At 46.2% G+C, this 19,759-nt stretch overlaps 1 protein-coding gene and 1 long non-coding RNA gene across 2 annotated transcripts in view; one reads left to right on the forward strand and one right to left on the reverse strand.

Moving 5' to 3' along the window:
* LOC147692115 (uncharacterized) overlaps window positions 1-9,924 on the forward strand; it is a 72,586-nt gene extending 62,662 nt beyond the window's left edge. Inside the window, exon 4 of the long non-coding RNA XR_015299992.1 lies at window positions 9,666-9,924. This is a non-coding gene — a long non-coding RNA (uncharacterized LOC147692115). The remainder of the gene's footprint in view (window positions 1-9,665) is intronic.
* The window catches only part of MEIOSIN (meiosis initiator), a 2,303,138-nt gene that overhangs the window by 841,266 nt on the left and 1,442,113 nt on the right, over window positions 1-19,759 (reverse strand). The window lies entirely within an intron of this gene.

Genomic DNA, 19,759 nt, shown 5'->3' on the forward strand with positions numbered 1-19,759 from the left:
CATCATCCTCGGGCTTCCATGTGGGAGGCTTTCAATCTCTGGAAAAAAGAAATACAACAGAGAAAAAAAAGGGAGGAAGCTAGGGAAAGAAAAAGCCTTAAAAACACTACCTCCAGGCCCACAAAACAAATATAGAACGAGCTGACCGACAACATCGTCTAGAAACGACGGGCCAGTTTCCTGTCCTTCCTCAGAAATCCCCCCATGACTATCTAGATGATGAGCTTCCCCTTTACCGACCTAATCCACCACCTACCTATCCAATGATGCCCATATTACCCACCCCCTATCTAGACATCGACTTCCAAGCATTTCCATCTCCTCCACCTCCAATCCCTGACCCATTTGCAGCGGCACCAGCCCAGGCTCGGCCCCCACACTGAACGATATCCAAACCCCCCACGCGTTACCTAGTTTTTTTCCCGAAGGCAGACTGCCCCGCCTAACATCCACCGAAAAGACCCGTCTAGACCTAAAAGCCCAAACATTGATAGTGCCAGGTTTTACCAGAGCTGCCCTAATTAAGGCTTTAGGTAAGCAACCCATGCACCTCCGCCACCATCTTCTTCAACATTTGCCTACCACACACTAGCTCGACTGGAAAGAGAAAGACCCGACCTTAGTAGAAAGCGCCTTCAGACCCTTTTCACTAAATCGACCCAAGGTTCCTCCACCACAGTTGAACTAGAAACCCTGTGTACATACTGTATCGACCATCTGCATCTTTTAGAACAGGATTCTCATCCTGGCCACGAGTCGGACGGTTCTGAAGACACAAAAGAAAGGTTGTTAAGCAGCACCAACATGCCTGTACGCGAAGCTGCCCCTATCTATGTTCAGGCCAGGATGGACAGCACGGGGACTGATGACACTAATGCCTGCGAAAAATTACTGTAAAACTGGGTATATACCCCTTGGACTCGCGCTGAGGTCATGACCTTGAAGTCCGGGATCCCTGACCCCGTACGAATCCAACAAGAATTTATAAAGAGATGCGACAGATACTGGACACCTACGACCTAACACTACAAGACACCCTACAGATATTTGGCAGTGTAGTACCCCGGAGATATGGCACTCAATGAGACACTCCGACGATGCCCTAAACCTAGGAGATTCATGGACTAACTTGCGCACCCACGACACTGAGTGTAAACCAGGGGAAAAACCACACGCATTGGTTTTAGAATTACCAAACAAAATATTGACTAAATTACAAACAATTGTCCCTGAACGCAAGGTTGATTGGCATATGTTGACATCTTGCAAACAAAAGAGTGACAAGACTGTAGCCGTTTTTTTTATCTCGGTTAAATAAAGCTTTCTCTGATTACATTGGCCAAGCCATAACATCGGAGACAGGTCAACACTTGTTAGTGCAAACCTTTGTTGACAACCTTTTGCCGACTATTCAGAATAAACTCTGGGTTAGCGAAAGTACCTAGCAGGCAGCAACTCCCAAGACAATTTTATTGACAGGCCAGTATTACGAGACCCTTAAGGACAAGGTCGAGGAAAATAAGGAAAAGCACAGACAGGAGCTTAAGGAATCTGTTCTTCTCAGCCAAGCGGCAGACGCGAGATACACCAATACCCGTGCCCCGCCCCATGCGCGCAGACCTGACCCTGGCCCTACACCGCCTCCCCAACACACTCGTCAGCAGTATGGAGATAACTTCAATTATTGTAAAAAGCCCGGCCACTACAAAAATGAGTGCCCTGTGCTAGCAGACAATATCCGTTCAGGAAAAACAATCCCCCAAGATAATTACAGGGGCCCCCAGAATAGCCCGGCACAACCGTTCCAGCCCTGCTCTGCTAATACTTTTGATAATAGGCAACAGAATGTTCAAGACTTCACATCCGACTTCTCAGAGACCACGGACCGATTCTTTTCATAGGGCTGTCAAGGGAGGGATTCTGGACCACTTGAAGTACCTGTCGATCCTCGGGGTCCCTACGTATCCGCCTACTTGGCGGGCACCCAGGCGACTTTCCTGGTTGACACCGGGGCCTCTAGAAGCGCCTTGGCGGGAAATTTGGTCCATCGGGCTGCCAATTCTGGCAAACGAATAACATCGACTGGTTTCGATGGGAAGCCCTCACTTAACGCTTTATCACTTCCAACTACGTTCACTCTGGGGGGAGACACCACTGATTCTCTTGTCCCCTGCCTGCCTCGACAATCTTCTAGGTATTGACCTTAGTTAGTTAATGACATTTGTTAAGCGCTTGGTTGCACAGAGAACAGTGCGTCCCCGCGCTGACAACCCTACCTACATCTCTTCAGCTTAGCTCACAGAGGGTGAGCAAAGGGACACGGGCGTACTATGCTGAATTTATCTTGGGGAAAAGATGGGTTTTCAGCCTCTGTCTGAACCTGGTTTCAGACGGCTCCATCCTCAATTCGATAGGTAGGTTATTCCAGTCATTGCTGGCATGGTTTCTAAAGGAACGTCCTCCCATCCTTGCTCTATGTATCCGAGGCGCCACTAATAGCATGCTGCCCATCGACCTCAAAGGACGTGAGGGGCGATAGACTGGAAGCAGGTCCTGAAGATATGGTGGTGCTTTTTTGTGAGCTATACGGTGGGTGATGCACATAGTTTTAAATTTGATTCGTTCCTTTATTGGGAGCCAGTGAAGGGAGCGTAATGCATGTTTCCCAGAGGCTCTCCTAGGGAGGTTAAGGACCAGCCTAGCAGCTGCGTTCTGGACGCGTTGTAGCTGTGTTAGGCCTTTTTTGCTAAGTCCACATAGGAGGGAGTTCCCATAATCTAAATGGGAGGTGACCAAGGCGTGTACCATAGTTTTTCTGGAGCTGGGGGGCAATAGGTCCAGGATTTTCCTCAGGACCTTCAGAAGTCCATAACATTTTCCCGCGACCTTACCAACATGATCGGTGTAGGCTAGATTAGAGTCAAGAAGAAAGCCAAGGTTTTTAACTGTGTCTACCGGGGCCGGGACAGAGCCCAGTTCAATGTGCCACCAGGCAGAGGTCCAGATGGAAGGACTCCTCACCCACGCACACAAAGCCCTACACGACCAAGGCCCGAGCTACCTCAACAGCCGAGTCAACTTCTACGCTCCCAAACGCCACCTCCGATCAGCCAACCACGCCCTCGCCGCCGTCCCCCGCATCCGAAGAGCGACTACAGGAGGAAGGTCCTTCTCCTACCTGGCCGCCAAGACCTGGAACTCCCTCCCGACCGACCTGCGCCTGACCCAAGACCACCTCTCCTTCAGGAAGAAGCTGAAGACCTGGCTGTTCGAGCAGTAGCGGCACCCCCCCCCCCCCCCCAGCGCCTTGAGACCCTACGGGTATGTAGCGCGCTTTATAAGTGTCACTGATTGATTGATTGATTGACAGGGACCTACAATAAGAACTTCCGTCTTGTTACCATTGAGGCGGAGACAGTTCTGTTTCATCCAACCGTCAAGTGCCACAAGGCAGGCCGAGAAATTCTCAGCGTCCACAACTGGATCACGGGACAGATTGATCACCAGTTGTGTATCATCTGCATAGGAGACTATTGCAACACCATATGACTCCACCAGTTTGGCAAGGGGTTCCATGTACAGATTGAATAATGTGGGGCTCAGAATCGAGCCCTGTGGAACCCCTTGCCTGAGACATCTTACACTGGATTTACATGGTGGGCAATGCACTTGAAATCTCCTGTTCTTAAGAAAGGATACCAGCCACTCATGTGCCGGTCCGGTTATTCCCTTTTCACTCAGGCGGTCCAGTAGTACGGGGTGTGATACGGTATCAAACGCCGCACTTAAGTCCAATAGGACCAGTGCGGCCGTGTGACCTTCATCCGCCTTGCTCCGCAGCAATTCTGTCGATAGGAGGAGGGCGGTCTCTGTCGAGTGTTTGGCTCTGAAACCCGACTGAGACATGTGAAGGAGCAAGTTTTCCTCCACAAAGCTCACCAGCTGTCGGTTAACCAATTTTTCTACTACCTTCGCACAGTAGGGGAGGAGGGAGATTGGTCTCAGGTTGTCTAATTGCGTTATGCTTATGTGGGCTTTCTTTTTTATTGGGACGACTTGGGCCAGTTTCCAGCTCTCTGGAACTAGACATTCATGGAAGGAAAGCGAGGCCATGTTGCCTATATGCTTCGCTACCTGAGGAAGATGACTTCGAAGAATTCTCGCTGGTACCGCATCTAAGGGAGAGCCCGAGTGAATGTCCGATAGGATGTTGATAAGCTCCTCAGTTTGGGGAACCACAAATTTCCTAAGTTCTTCCCTGACCTTATTTCCGCAGTTAGGGTCGGGCGAATTAGTAGCATCAGAATTAGTCTGAAACGAAGCATAGATCTTTTCTACCTTCCCTATAAAGAAGTCTGCGATCTCATTGCATGACTCGGTCGTGGGGGGGACTTCCCCTGAACTTGCTGGAGGGGCGGAGAGTTCCTTCAGAATCATAAAGAGCTCTTTCGATGTATTCTCTGCACAGTCTATCCTGTTATTATAGTACTCTCTTTTAGATTTCCTGATCTGGCTGTGGTAGAATCTAAGTTCACTCTTATAGACTTCGCGTAGTGAGGGGGCATAATCCACTCTCCATCTACGCTCCAAGGTTTTACATTTGGTTTTAGCGGCGCGTAGCTCAGCGGTGAACCACGGAGCGGATTTCGTGCTCCGTGCCATGGCTTTGTGAGTCCACGGGGCTACATTATCCAGCGCACCTTGAACCCATTCTTCATACATCTTGTACGCCTCAACCAAATTGTCGCTAAGCTTTGGGGGATCCTGTTCTAGGGCTTGACTGAAGGCATCGTGACTAAATTTCCTCCAGTCCCTGCGCCTAATAACGGGAGGTTTCTGTAAGGGCCCCCTGTTGGGCAGTTTTCTGAGTTGAAATGGGATCAGATAGTGATCTGACCATAGGATCTTAATCGGAGCAGAGACACTTATATCGTCCCAGTTAATAAAAATTGGGTCCAGTAGATGTCCTGCTTGATGGGTGGCTCTATTGTCAGCTAAAACAAACATGAGAGCTCTAAGTTCATTGATTAAGGAAACGGCCTCTCTGCAGTTGACATCTTCCAAATGCACGTTGAGGTCTCCTACAATCATGAACTTATTATGGCGTAAAGCAGATTGCGTTAGAGCATCAAGGAGGTTTTCAATGAACGCAGTTGCCACACCCGGAGGACGATAGATAAGGTAGCCCTTAATGGTGCAGTTGGGGCTAACCGCGATAGAAAAAAGTCCTGCTTCACATTTATTAATGGAAGTTGGTTCAAGAGAGACTGGTAGGTCGCTTTTGTGAATAATAGCTATCCCCCCCCTCTTTGATCCCCTCTATTGATGTGAAGAATATTGAAGCCGGGAGGAAGGGCCTCTACGATATCAGGGATGGATTGTTCATCCAGCCATGTCTCGGTCAAGAAGACTAAGTCGGGTTTGTCATCTATCAGTAGGTCATAAATGTTCAAGCTATGCCGTTTCATCGATCGGCAGTTCAGTAATAAGGCAGATAGTTCATTACCTTCCTTACTCGTCGCTTGGTCTCTGAGGATAGTATGGCCGCAGCCCACACACTTCAGGGGCCATTGTTCCACCTGCAGCTTGTGATTGCATTCCGGTGGCAGCCTCCTGCGCAGCTGTAGTAACGCCTGCCTCGTATAGGTTACAATCCCATGTTGGTCTGAGATGGTTTGGCCAGGGGGACGGGGCCTGGGCCGCGGATGGCCGCGGATGGTCGCGGACGGGCGCAGACGGGCTTGCCTTAGGCGCGCCTTCGGCGCGCAAACGGCGCTCCCGCTGCGCTCGTCCGCTGCGCTTGCGTGGATGGCACATTTAGGGAGAGGGTGGGTATGGCCAGAGAGATGGGCGTGGCCTCGCGAATGCAGCGATGGCGGCCCTTCAACTAGCTGTCCCGCGATGCAGCGCTAGCTCCGCTGCTCGTGGGGTGTCCTGCTAGGCGCTTAGTGCTGTCAAGCTCAGGGGAGGGTTAGGTAAGTTTTAAAATCACTGTAATACACAAAACACAATTTTAAAAATATCGAGTGGGTATGGCCTCCGGCTTCCGCCTCAGAGGTATAGGTAATGGCAACCTGCGCTTTCAGTCAGCGCTAGTTATAGGCGGGGGAGTGGGCGTGGCCAGAGAGATGGGCGTGGCCTCGCGAATGCAGCGATGGCGGCCCTTCAACTAGCTGTCCCGCGATGCAGCGCTAGCTCCGCTGCTCGTGGGGTGTCCTGCTAGGCGCTTAGTGCTGTCAAGCTCAGGGGAGGGTTAGGTAAGTTTTAAAATCACTGTAATACACAAAACACAATTTTAAAAATATCGAGTGGGTATGGCCTCCGGCTTCCGCCTCAGAGGTGTAGGTAATGGCAACCTGCGCTTTCAGTCAGCGCTAGTTATAGGCGGGGGAGTGGGCGTGGCCAGAGAGATGGGCGTGGCCTCGCGAATGCAGCGATGGCGGTCCTTCAACTAGCTGTCCCGCGATGCAGCGCTAGCTCCGCTGCTCGTGGGGTGTCCTGCTAGGCGCTTAGTGCTGTCAAGCTCAGGGGAGGGTTAGGTAAGTTTTAAAATCACTGTAATACACAAAACACAATTTTAAAAATATCGAGTGGGTATGGCCTCCGGCTTCCGCCTCAGAGGTGTAGGTAATGGCAACCTGCGCTTTCAGTCAGCGCTAGTTATAGGCGGGGGAGTGGGCGTGGCCAGAGAGATGGGCGTGGCCTCGCGAATGCAGCGATGGCGGCCCTTCAACTAGCTGTCCCGCGATGCAGCGCTAGCTCCGCTGCTCGTGGGGTGTCCTGCTAGGCGCTTAGGCATCATAGTGGCCCTTCTGAAACATTTTAGGGCCACTATTCGTTGTTCCCCTGATAATGTTCGGGTGATTCTTTTCGACAATACAACGGGAACTTAACAACTGCCCGTCACCATTCAAGACTCCATTGACCTTTCCGGCCTCCCGTCCTCCCTTTGATCTCAAAGTGACACTGATGTTGGCACCATGAACATTGAATCGGTCCACATCACTGTCCGTCAAAACGCCCCCTTACCTCGCCTTTCACAATATAAAATATCTCTTGAAGGAGAACAAGCACTATTGAACATCATAAATGACCTGATTACAGTCGGAGTGGTCCAGCACTCCTCTAGCAACATCTGTAACAGCCCTATCCTTCCTGTCCTCAAAAAGAGTGCAATGGGAGAAAAGATCTATCGATTTGTTATTGATCTTCGAGAAATTAACAAAATAGTCATTCCCCAGTACCCAGTGGTCTCAGACATTACAACCATACTGACTATGATCCCATCAACAGCCTGTGTGTTTACAGTCATCGACTTGAAAAATGGTTTCTTTTCTATCCCCATCCATCAGGACTCAAGTTACCTTTTCGGATTTACTACTCGGAATAGATCGTATCAATTCTGTTGGGCTCCTCAAGGTTACACCGAGAGCCCCAGCATCTACAGTCAGGCCCCCAAGAAAGAACTAGATGAGCACACCTTTCCCCCTGGTGTGGCTCTTATCCAGTATGTATATGATCTCCTCCTGGCCATGGATTCTATGCCTCTCTGTACCTCTGCCACTTTGTCCCTGCTACATTTCTTGGCCCTCAAGGGCCACAAGGTCTCCTGTTTCAAACCTCAATGTTGTAGACCGCAGGTGACCTATTTGGGCCACCTGCTGTCTAAGGAGGGGCGATCCTTGACACCTGACAGAATACACACTTTGCGCAGTTCCCCTATACCACGCACACAGAAGGATGTCCGGGCTTTGGTGGGTTTCACTTCTTTTTGCAGACAATGGATCCCCGCCTTTTCCCAGCTCATTAAACCCATCTTTTCTCTTCTCACAAATGATACTCCCTACCCTCTCCCATGGACAGACGAGCAGACCACGATTTTTCACACCCTCATTCAAGCCCTGTACTCAGCACCTATTTTAGGACCCCCTGATTACACAAAACCTTTTTTTCTTTTTTGCCACAAACAGGGTGGCTGTGCAGCTTCCGTCCTTTGCCAGACGCATGGACTCTCGAAAAGATCCTGTGCCTACTTCTCTGCCATCCTTGACCCAGTCGCATGTGGTTTACCACCTTGTTTGCGCGCTGTGGCAGCTGCCGCTGTCTCCATTCGGCAATCCGAAGGTATAGTCTTGGGCCACGACCTTGTACTGTTCGTTCCCCACTCTGTTGGCATTCTACTTAACAGAACACGCACTCAACACCTCAAAAGTGCCCGACTTACTGGATATGAGTTGACCCTCCTCTCTTCCCACATTACTATGAAATGATGCACTACCCTTAACCCTGCCACTCTGTTGCCAGAACCTTCTGGGGAGGGTGACCCGCCCTTGCATGACTGCATTTTACAAACTGAAGCTGACACTAAAAGCAGGGTTGATCTCACAGACACGGCCTTACCAGACACTGACGGCCAGCTCTGGGTCGAAGGGTCCTGTTTAAAGAGATAAGACGGCACCACTTCTACTGCTTATGCTGTTATGTGATTGAAACGGCGCGGATTATACAAACATCTGCGCAAGCCGCAGAACTTGTGGCTCTCACTAGAGCCTGCATCCTCGCTACAGATCTCAAAGTAAACATATATACTGACAGTCAGTATGCTTTCGGAGTGGTCCATAGTTTTGGTAAACTCTGGAAGGAGAGAGGATTTCTTACTTCCCATGGTACGGCCATACAACATGCTACTCTTATATGTCAACTGATGTAAGCCATTACACTCCCTAGCAAATTGGCAGTGATTAAGTGCGCTGCCCACAAACGAGTTACTGATGATGTGGGCAAGGGCAATGCTTTAGCAGACGAAACAGCCAGGTTCACCGCCATGACGGCTGAAACCACTGTCTATGTCACCAGGTCACAGGCAGAAAAATGGAGGGACAGCAGGTCACAGATTCAGGAGATACAGAGCATGGGCACGAATGAGGAAAAACAAAGATGAGAAGAGGAGGGGTTGAGAGATGAGGAGGGCTGCTGGCAGTCAGGGGACGGAACAAAATGGAAGTTACCAGCCGCCTACCTCCTCCAAGTGGAACAATCAGTCCATTTACCAGCCCATTTAGGGCCAGGTGCCATGATCTCCCTTTTAACACCTGTCTGGGACAACCCTAAGTTACGATCAATAATGGAGCATTACACCGCAAACTGCCTGGCATGCCTGCGACATAACATTGGAAAGGGAGTGAAATGTCCCCAGGCTGGTTTCGCCACTCCTGTGGCACCTTTTGAAGTCCTCCAAATGGACCACATCCAGATGGAGGGTTGTCGAGGGATAAAGTACGTGCTAGTTGGCGGTATGTGCTTTCTCTCGTTGGATAGAGGCTTACCCTGTCACAAACAATACCGCCATCATCACAGCAAAAGTATTACTTAAGGAATTCTTTCCCCGGTTCGGGCTCTGCAAACTTCTGTGGAGCGACAGTGGGAGTCATTTTATCGGACAAATCATCAAACACTTTCTGGAAGGCGAGGGAGTTAAGCAAAAATTCCATGCAGTTTTCCACCCAGTCCACCCAGTCTGCCAGGTTGGTGGAACGTTACAATGCCATCCTCAAGAATAAAATAGGACTGCCCCAAGGCCTGAGAAATTAACAGATGTCCCAGAAGTTGTATTGAGAGATTATCTGAATGTTTTAACTCATACTCTTGCTTCTCTTCACGATCAGGTCTCTGCCGCCATTCCTGACAAATCCGAAGGTCCGGGCCATGCCATCAGAGCCGGTGACTATGTCTTAGCGGAAAACTTCTCCAGGCGAGCGACACTCGAGACAAGGTGGAAAGGGCCAGCTCTGGTGTTATTGACGACCCGAACCGCAGTCCGTGTGGAGGGAAGAAAGAATTGGATCCACATCTCGCACTGCAAAAGACCGTCCAAACTGAATGAAGACCAACTAAAACAAGCATTGAAAATGCGATAGGTCTCGCCTTTTAGTAAGTTAAAGCCATTTGCTTTGCTAATGGTATTGTATAGCAAAGCAAATGGCTTTAACTTAAATAAAGGCGTGACCTATTGAATTTTTAATGCTTGTTTAATTATATCTTGGAAAGGATTAATAGAGCTATAACATTCTATATTTGTATTTCATATCACAAAAATATGAAGGTAAAAGGAGCTCACAAACAATTAACATATTCCCACTTTTATCGACACAACAATTACACACTGGCCATCGATGAAATGTTGATTTTGTGGTTGAAGTTAGAAAACTTTATAAATTCCATGTTATAAAAATTCCTCAAAATTTCACACGGATTGATTTGGTGTACTTTCCGCCTGCAGGAGACTGGAAAACATCTCCCAGAAAGTTATGTTCTGCCTGAACCAGTCTCATATTGGTGTCTTGTGCACTTTTTTCCCCATGAAGTATGCTCTCACGTACATAAAACCCTGTTAGATACCCATATACCACACCATGCGCTATAAGTATGTAATGTTGTGTGATTTTGTAAAATCTTCATAGGGAAAAAGCTACGCAAATTAGCATAGCCTAAGAGTCAAACAGATGTACCATAGGTCTTGGGTGTGTAAAGTTATCTATATTTTCCCTCCTCAAGGAACCTAAACAAACCTTTTCTCACCCGCCCCTCTCCCCTCCCCAAGAGTGGTCAGTCCACTCGTCTGCCAAAATGTGGAATGCAAAGAAAGAGGCGGATCATAAATATTGGCTAGAATTATCTGTAGCACTCGGTTTCCAGGCGGCAGGAAGCACACAGTTGACGCAGTTTACAGTAAACAATCTACTCACGCTCTGTTCCTCATACCCGTTCTTTCGTGACAGCTTTGCCGCGTGTCACGTGACAGGAGGAGGTGACCTGCTTTCTACCATTGGCTCTCACACAAATTGCCCCGGAGCGGCCTCTGCCCTTTCAGAGGCCAAGGCCTCTCAGGAAATCTGCAGTCTTCACCTTCAGCATAGGAGCCCTACTCCACCGCAGACCACTGCCATGAAAACCTGAAGTGTGCTGCAACTTCCTCCAATAAACACACCTAATCCATGCGAGCAAGAACTAAAGGGTGACCGAAGCGATTGTATTTGGACATTAACCAATCTGGTCTATTACTAAACTAGATATAGAGCAAGTCTCTACTAACCAAACGAAAAAGGAATACACAAGTGTTGGATGGAAATCCCGTAAAAGCACCAAGAGGATGTCTAGATTAAGATAGTGATGCAATGCTAAAGTAATGGCAAAAGAGGCTATACACGTATTGAAGGAGAATGACTGCAGCTTCCAACCCCATAGCTGCGTACAGGAAGCGGCATTTTCGTTGCTATGACAACAAAAGCATCGCAAGATGGCGGCGGATTGTCCACTGTCCCTACAGACACACGAATGCTGTTTGCGGTGGACAAATGGCAAGAGCAAACATCTTTGTCCATGCAGACGCGTGCATGAAAGCCCTCGGCAGGATTGATTCCAAAAGGTACCCGCAATAGCAAGACCAACAGATGTGCTACTTTCGCCGGGCAAAACCTAAAAAGTTGTAAAATATGTAGAGAAAACTAAGCATTGGCATAGTATTGACACTCTCCAGAGCTTGCACAGAAGTACACTTATTTAGGCAGATAAGCACATGCAATCAGGCAATACATGGTCATCCACTGTGCAAGAAAGCCAATGGCATAAGGGGACTGTGGTAATAATACTTTATTTGATTTAAAACAAATCATAAAAGGGTGGACTTACCACCATGCAAGAGATATTTACATCATAAAAACAACACAGAATAAACTTTGAGTCGAGTTAAAAATTAATAACATGCTCTGCAAATGTGGCGGAAAAAAAAAGGTCTAAGAAGAGAAGAAAAAGTATAAAAGAATAATGGTTATTCAAACAAGAGGCTCGTTATTATTAACTCCTGCTGCGTAAAAGCAACAATTGGAAAGAAGGGAGGAAGAGTCTGTGGTCTGCCAAAGCCTGACCTATTGTCCAGGAACCTCTTTGGATGGTGCTCTTTTTTCCAGCTCTATGGCGGCAAGGTTCAAAAATTTTATGGTTTTACATGATAGTTCTATCCAAGAACCGCTTAGGCATCTTATCACCGCCGCCCTGCAAGTTCTCACCTGGGCTTCTCTTAAGGGAGATCGAAGAAGCATTTTTCTTAGATTTTGGAGTGCCGGGCATATACATATGAGGTGCAGTAAAGACTCTGCACCGCTGCCGCATAGGCGGCAATCGGGAGTTGCCCACTGCCGTAGCCATTTGGGAGTGAGGTCTTTGGACGAGAAGCAGCCCAACCTTAGAAGGCTTAGTTTCCTTTTATAGTGGTCCCTGAAGCATTCTTTCAAATAATCCTGTGGTTTTAGGTGGGTATATGACGGCAAGACGATCCAGGCATGGCTTTTGCCAGCCACTTCTGCTTTGTCCATGAATAGTGATGATTGTTTGACTGCTTTCTTGTTTAGCAGTTTGAAGGCAGAATATGTCATGGGCAGACGCCAAGATTCATCTAGTTTTAATGCCTCCAGCGCTTGCCTCAAGATCTTGTATATTGAGTCTGGCTGCCCGGCCTGTTTTTCGACTTCTAACCAGCAGAGGTGGGCCAGGGATTCCTCTTCTGCCTCCCTCATGCGCCAATAATATTTGACGAGTGCTCCTTGTCTTGCTGGGTGCTGGTTAGTGAGACCGTACTTCAAACGGATTTGGTCTTGCGAAATGTGTCTCGGAATTGAGAAAAGAGTTTTGAACAGCCTAGATTGGGCGAGATTTAACGCTGTAGCGTCCCGGGTTGCCAGTAGTTCTGAACCGTATGTCAATGATGGCAAAAATTTGGCGGCTACGATGTTGAGAATGTGGCCGGTGGAATGACCTTTTAATTGCTTTTGGACTGTTTTGAAGGCAAATTGGAGCTGCTTTGCTTTGGATTCCCCCTGGTCTTGGTGCTGTTTAAACTTTAATCGGTGGTCTAGTAAGATTCCCAGGTATTTATAATGATTTACCTGGATTAGAGGGGTAGAATTGATCCTCCAGACAATTTTTTTTTTCTAGAGCCACAGAAGCATATGATGTTGGTTTTCTTTAGGTTTATAGTCAGTTGTGCGTTCACAAGGTACTGCGACAGTTTAGAGATCGAACGTTGTAGACCGATGGGAGTTTTTGAAAGGAGAACAATGTCGTCAGCGTATTGGAGACTTGTTATAGGCGAGTGGGCCAATTTTGGTGGATCTCCCGGGATGGTGCTTATGACACTTCCTAGGTCCGCAGTGTAGATGTTAAAGAGACTTGGGGCCAGAACGCAGCCTTGCTTTAAACCGTTAGTTGTGTGGAATTTCCTGGTCAGGCGTCGACCATCTCCTTTTTTCACTTGGACCCAAGTATCTGTGTAGAGCTCAATAATTGCTCCCAGCAACTTTGGCGGCACGCCCCAGGCTTTCATTTTTGCCCAAAGACTTGATCTAGGCAATTTATCGAAAGCCGCTTTTAGGTCCAGAAAACAAGTATACAGCGGGGTGGAGTTATAGATAGCTTTGTTGACAAGGAGGGTTAACGCGGATAGATTGGTCAAGGTGCCCAGGCCTGGCCGAAAGCCTGTTTGTGTCCGGGGAATGATCCCAGTACTGCTCACCAAGGATTCCAGTTCTACCAACAAGTTGGAAGCGTAGATCTTAGCCTCTAAGGGGACTGACCAACTCTCTCATGAAGTATGCTATATATAGTAGGTAGAAGCAAAATGTGAATGACAGTTGGGAAAATCAATGGATTAACAGGTCTGAGACAAAATCGCTCTATGCATATATGCATTTCCATTTAGGGGACTTTTATTTCATAAAGATGGTCAAACAGTCTCTAACACAGACCTAAGAATGAGTGCTGGTGCTATCTTCTTGCACAAATTAGCCAAGGATTATTCTTTTCAGATAACTGGGATGCAGTTCAGCTGCTTGTCTGCTACAAGCATCTGAAGGATAGAGGCACTCTTTGCTATTGTTGGAGGCAATAGTCTGCCTCGGGATTCTGTTTGACTTTTCGAAGGCTGTCATTTTAGGACAGCGTAGCAGTACCATAATGTTCTTGGGAGGTTTTAAAAATGTCTGTCAGGTCACAGATGCACTGGTGCATTTGACATTACAGTTGCTTATCCTAGAATTATAAGGAATAATATTTTTACATAGTTAGCATTTAAATAATTGGAAAACTGAAGCGGCCTCCATACATTATAGGATATGTGGCACAAACAATTGGTATCCCATTTGCAACGAACTGCTTCTCTCAAAAAGGAAACCCAATTGCTTGCTTTTAGGAAAGCATTAAAAAGTTGGCTTTTTAATGTCTTATCTCTTGGGTCGGCTTCTGCAGTTTTTCTCTCGAGTCAGTGTCTAGACACCCTTGGGTAGTAGCCGGACTTTATAAATATCTTTTTCATTTAATTTAATTTCAATCATACAGCCTGATGTGCATTTTGGGACTAGACACGAGATGAAGAGTATTCTAATTTTCTGAGAACACACATGTGTTAAGATAAAAGTTTATTTATGTATTCTGTAAATGCCAGGCACACATTTAATGTTTATCCAAAAACAAACTACAGTACTGTAAACGCGAACACTGTTGCTCCCACTGTCGCCATTTGCAGCTTGGAGTCTGAGAATCCTTAACTAATTAGACTAATGTTATGGTTTCCACTGTAATACCGAACTGAGCCTCCCTCCTGAATGTGCACAATTAGTGTGTCCATCGCTATGGTACCATGATCCAACTATTTTGTTGAGTCTATAGAGGTATAAAAGCTTATTCTATCTTCTACAGTGTATAATTATAAATAAATAAGAATGAAAAAAAGCATTGGCATAGCCAATAGGTCTCGCCTTTGGACCCTTATAATTGTTTAGCCATGCAACATTTGATGTTGTTGCACCAAGGATATTGTGCTGCATAACTAAATACTTATAAGGTCCCAAAAGCTAGACCTATTGGCTATGCCAATGCTTGTTATCACATATGAGATAACATTCAAATATGTGAGTTCAGGATGTGCACTGTACATATAACTATTCTGTTTCATTAAGTAGGCTATAAGGTTGCTGAATGTATAATAAGATTTTAGACCACATTTAGGGTACACACTGACTAGCCTCTTAGTTCACTAACGAAATTGTTGTCAGGGCAGGGGGCATGCATTATACTAAGTTAATGTAGAAACAATACTAATGCTTCACAATGCAGTGATGTAATCTAATGTAGTAAAGTGAAACTCTTCTGCTTGTTAAAGAAATACACTTTTTATGAATTTTGAAGACACTATATCATATCCTAACATGATGTTTGTTGTTGCCCGATTTACAGTTTAGATATTTAGAACGCTCAACTGCTGCACAGGCTCCTAGATCCAGACTTGACCCTTGGCTCGGCCCTCCTTGGTAATGTGTTGGCCCACGTAGCTTGTGAATAGCAAAAAAACTGATAAAAGTATGCTCAGGGGGAAACGTAAATCTGTGTATGTCCTCTTACACTATTTGTTGAATAGGGCCCCCTGAATTCATATTTAATTCGTATGTATATAACCGAGGGTATTGGAGGGCTTTATATGAGCATCAGTTACGTACCACAAGGACACATTCATTTCTTTGTAGGCACTGGGAGATTAAGTGATTTGCCCACAATCACAAGATGCTGAGCCGATGCCGAGACTCCACTATTCCTTTGCCAGCAGCTCTGCCCCTAAGGTTACATCCTCTTTGTGCTTTGAGAAGCATTTGGGACACGCTTAGACATCTCTTAAATATATAATATCTTCTTGTATTTAAAATTAATATTTTGCATTTCAAAGATGCCAACAGAATACTTGATTTCACGGATTTTCCCAATTTCTTTACTGGCCATGTAGGTAAAATGTTAGCCACGTAGCAAACGCTCATAATTATTAGGCCAAGACTATGATGAAAGAGCAAGACAACTGAAGCGGACGGAGCTAGTGATAACGAACGTATGGGTTCATTACAGAAAGAAGCGTGACTCCCCCGGTTTGCAGCTGGTATTGTGAAACATGCGGGTATTACAGCCCGGCCCGCCACTGATGGTTGATGGAGAAAGGTTCTTGCACAACATCCAGGGGCGGTGGGTGACATTTTAAAGTGGTGGGGCGCAAAGTGATTTGCATACAGCACGTAGCGAGCGAGCGCAGCGAGCGAGCCCGAACCCCAAAAGGGGGGTTTGGGGGGATAACCCCCCCCCCCGCTCCCCCCCCCCCCAAGAAAATTTTGAAAAAAAGGAGGAAAAATCGTGCATTTTCAAGCAAATTTGAGAAAGCAGGAAGGTTAATAAAGCAATTGTGAAAGTGCAGTTATTACATTAATAGATGGCATAACATAGGTAGCTGCTTTTTCAGTATAACCACAGAGCTTCATACATTCCGTCCTATTACGCTCAGGTGCTGAATTCAGACTATAAGACTTTCATGAAAATCTCAGGGAAGGTGCACTGGTAAAACAACTACTGTCTCTAGAGTCACCCCTCCCCGAACTCCTTCTTTAAAATAACAACACACAAGAATTAAGATTCCCATGGATTATTATATGAATATATAGAGACTGAGACCCAAATGGGAGGCCTTGACCAGGGCTCCCAACCTGAAGCAAAGTGAGGGAAGGGACATTAGTCAGGAACAGGCGTGAGGTGCTGAGGGAATTAGAGGAAGAGTATGGGGGAGGTACAATAGACCTCTCCCTGTATGTCCTTATGCATCACAGGATACGTGCCAAGATACTATTATGCCCCACATACCTTAAGAACACCTAACACTGTAATAGAGCAGATACTCCTGGAACTTGAAACCTAGATCACATGAAGATTTAAGATATCAGAACCAAATAAAAAAAGCATTCAATAGATGTGCCAAGCTTTAGAATTAAAATTGAATGATATCTCACAGAGAACAGCGACAATGGAAGTTGATATGCAAATGTTTCAATGTAAGATTGGGGATAACACTTCTGAAATAATAGCGATAATTTCTCAGAACCAAACCCTGCAGGAGGACTTGGAGAGAGTTGGAATGTCACTCTCTGAGTAACAGGAAGGTCTTGAGAGTGGAGAACTCAGGGGCTCTATGGTTAAGCTTCTTAAAGTTCTTAAGGATAACCCGGGGATTGATTTAGAGAAGAAAATACAGAACATTGAAAAAGGTCCTTATAGACCAAAAAAGACAATTCATTTTTTTGACTTACAGTACAAAGGAACAGATACTGGGTCTGGAATTAAAAGCTAAAACTCTAGCAGTAAGGATTTCACATATACCATCAGATCACATATCTGTAGGTCCACAGAACAGCAACAGTGGTCACTTGGTCAATTGATGATAGAAATGCAGAAGCTGGGAGCTAAGTACTAGTTAAGCTTTCCTGCCTTGCTAAAGATTATGTGGAGGAAGGAGATATATAACATAACATTATGAGGTGGACCAGGCTGATGATCTTCTTAATACCATACACAGCTCAATTTAGCTTAGTTCATATCATGAATGAGGGAGGGACTTTCTTCACTTAGCACACCGCCTAACCATCTGGGAGGTTAGATCTATAGGGTTTGACACAATGTAGAGGGGAGTTAAAGATGGTGGGAGCTGACAACTATCTTTCCTTCTTTATTTCTTTGTTATCACTATCACTAATCATTAACTTTACAGGAGTGACTTATCTCTCTAGGGTGCACACCTGAATAAGCATAAACATTATGCTGCATAATTCGCAGCATGTTCCTGAGGGAGGGATATGGGGTGGGGAGCATAGTGGAGGTAAATAGAAAAAACAATAAAAGCCCAAAGCAAAGTCCTCATTGCTGAGACTATGCACTTAAGTTTAGAGTGTGGGAGAGAGGGAAGAAGAATGCTAATCTATGGGACCCAGGGGAAGAATGACAGAAATTAGAATAATGTGTGGAATGCTAATGGCGTCTATACTATAAAGAGGCAGAGATTAATATGCTAATGTTTGAGAGAAAGTCCAGGACAGGTTCCAATATTGCAAGACACCCGTTTGCCCTCAATGGGGATGTAAGTCACTTTTTCTGAAAGGAGAACACAATCTACCGTCCACCAGGAATGTATGAAATTAGGGTATAGTAGTGCCAGCAAAACAGCTGAATTGTCTGAAAAATGTGTTAGGAATAATTTAATCTGCCTTATTTCATAGAACAAGATTAAATCCAAAAGAAATATATATTCTTGAAACCTCTCATACTTTTTGCTGAAAAACATGTAGCCCCTCTTAGCCCCATGCCTGTTTACACCATGTGTCACTCAGACTATAGCCCTGCATTAGGTTTCTTAAGACCTTCCTTACCTTGGGTTTACTTGTGTTTCCCCTCTTAGAGGTCCTACCTAACTCCCCTTTCAACAAAATATTAAAGCCTCCCCCTATCAGAATATGGGGTAAAGACAAGAAGGGGCACGAAGCAAGGGTGCTGCAAAACCCAAAGCAAACCGGAGCGTGCACTGGCAGAGCCAGCCGCGGCAAGCAGGCACAATTTATTCTGAATACTATTTTTATGCAAGCACATGGCACAGAGAAAGAAACAAAAAAAATGCTGTCACTTAAACGTACTTTGCAATACAAGTTTTACTTTTAAAAAACGTTCATTAATGTAGCGGTTTTACTAGTGATTTTTTTTTCATAACCCTTTCAGTTGTGTCATGCAATGTATTATCATTTTGTGACGGAGCCAAGAATACATCGTCGTGTTATGACTCCGACCTCACACAGGAGACTGAGGAGAACCACCAAGTACACACTCTGTGCCTGTGCGCAGACTACACAAACAACCAGAACTTAAAAAGGTAAAGCAATAAATTAAAGGAACACCTTTGAACCGGTTATGTCACTGAACATAGAGTGGGCCCCCCTAGCCGAGGAGACATTTTTCCAACTTACTAATACTAGGGGGGATGACCAGCAAACTCAAGGATGCACTAAACTTAAGTAAACACCAGGCCGGCACTTACAGACAGACTTATAAATCTGTTACTGGGGTGACGACAGACTCAAGTTCTGAATTTTATTTTACAGTCAATTCTGAACACCAGTGACCTGGATGGGGCAGGAAAGGGGGGACTCGGAGGTACGTCGTTGTCTAGTCTTTATTGGTGAGGACGGGACCTAGAGAATAAGGAAACGGAGGCTCCGCTAAGGTTGCGACGACAGGCAATACAAAAATCCGCCGCAGGCCCGCATAAATTACATAAAACATATGAATGCAGCACGGCACCACGCGCACCCACCTACCTAGGCTACTGTACTGTGTCTCACAGTCTCAGACAGTCAGTCATGTGTTTAAATTAATGTGGACCAGTGTGTGGCCGACTCGTGTGGACCGTCGGACGTCTGCTGGGTGGCAACGCAATGCAAAACAGCAGAGCTTAATAGAGCACATCCTTATTGAACCCTTCCACAATATGTAAATGCCTTTAGGCCTATTGCCCCGGAAAGCGAGGGAGAGAGAGTGAAATTGATGGAGAGAGGCAGAAATAAAGGGAGAGAGAGAGAGCGAAAGTGATGGAGAGAGAGAGACAGAAAGGAAGGGGGAGTGAGTGAATGTGATGGAGAGAGAGACAGACAGACAGAGAGAATAAACGAAAGTGAGAGAGAGAGACAGGAAGAGAGGGAGAGAGAGAGACACGAAGAGAGGGAGAGAGAGAGAGAGAGAACGAAAGTGAGAGAGAGAGCGAGGGAGGGAGAAAACAAAAACAGAGAAAGGGAGAAATGAGGAAAGATAGGACAGGGAAGAGAGAGCGATGGATGGAAATGGAGAGGGGAGATAAAGATGG

This window comes from Lissotriton vulgaris, chromosome 9, assembly GCF_964263255.1.
Source record: "Lissotriton vulgaris chromosome 9, aLisVul1.2, whole genome shotgun sequence".
Lineage (NCBI taxonomy): Eukaryota > Metazoa > Chordata > Amphibia > Caudata > Salamandridae > Lissotriton > Lissotriton vulgaris.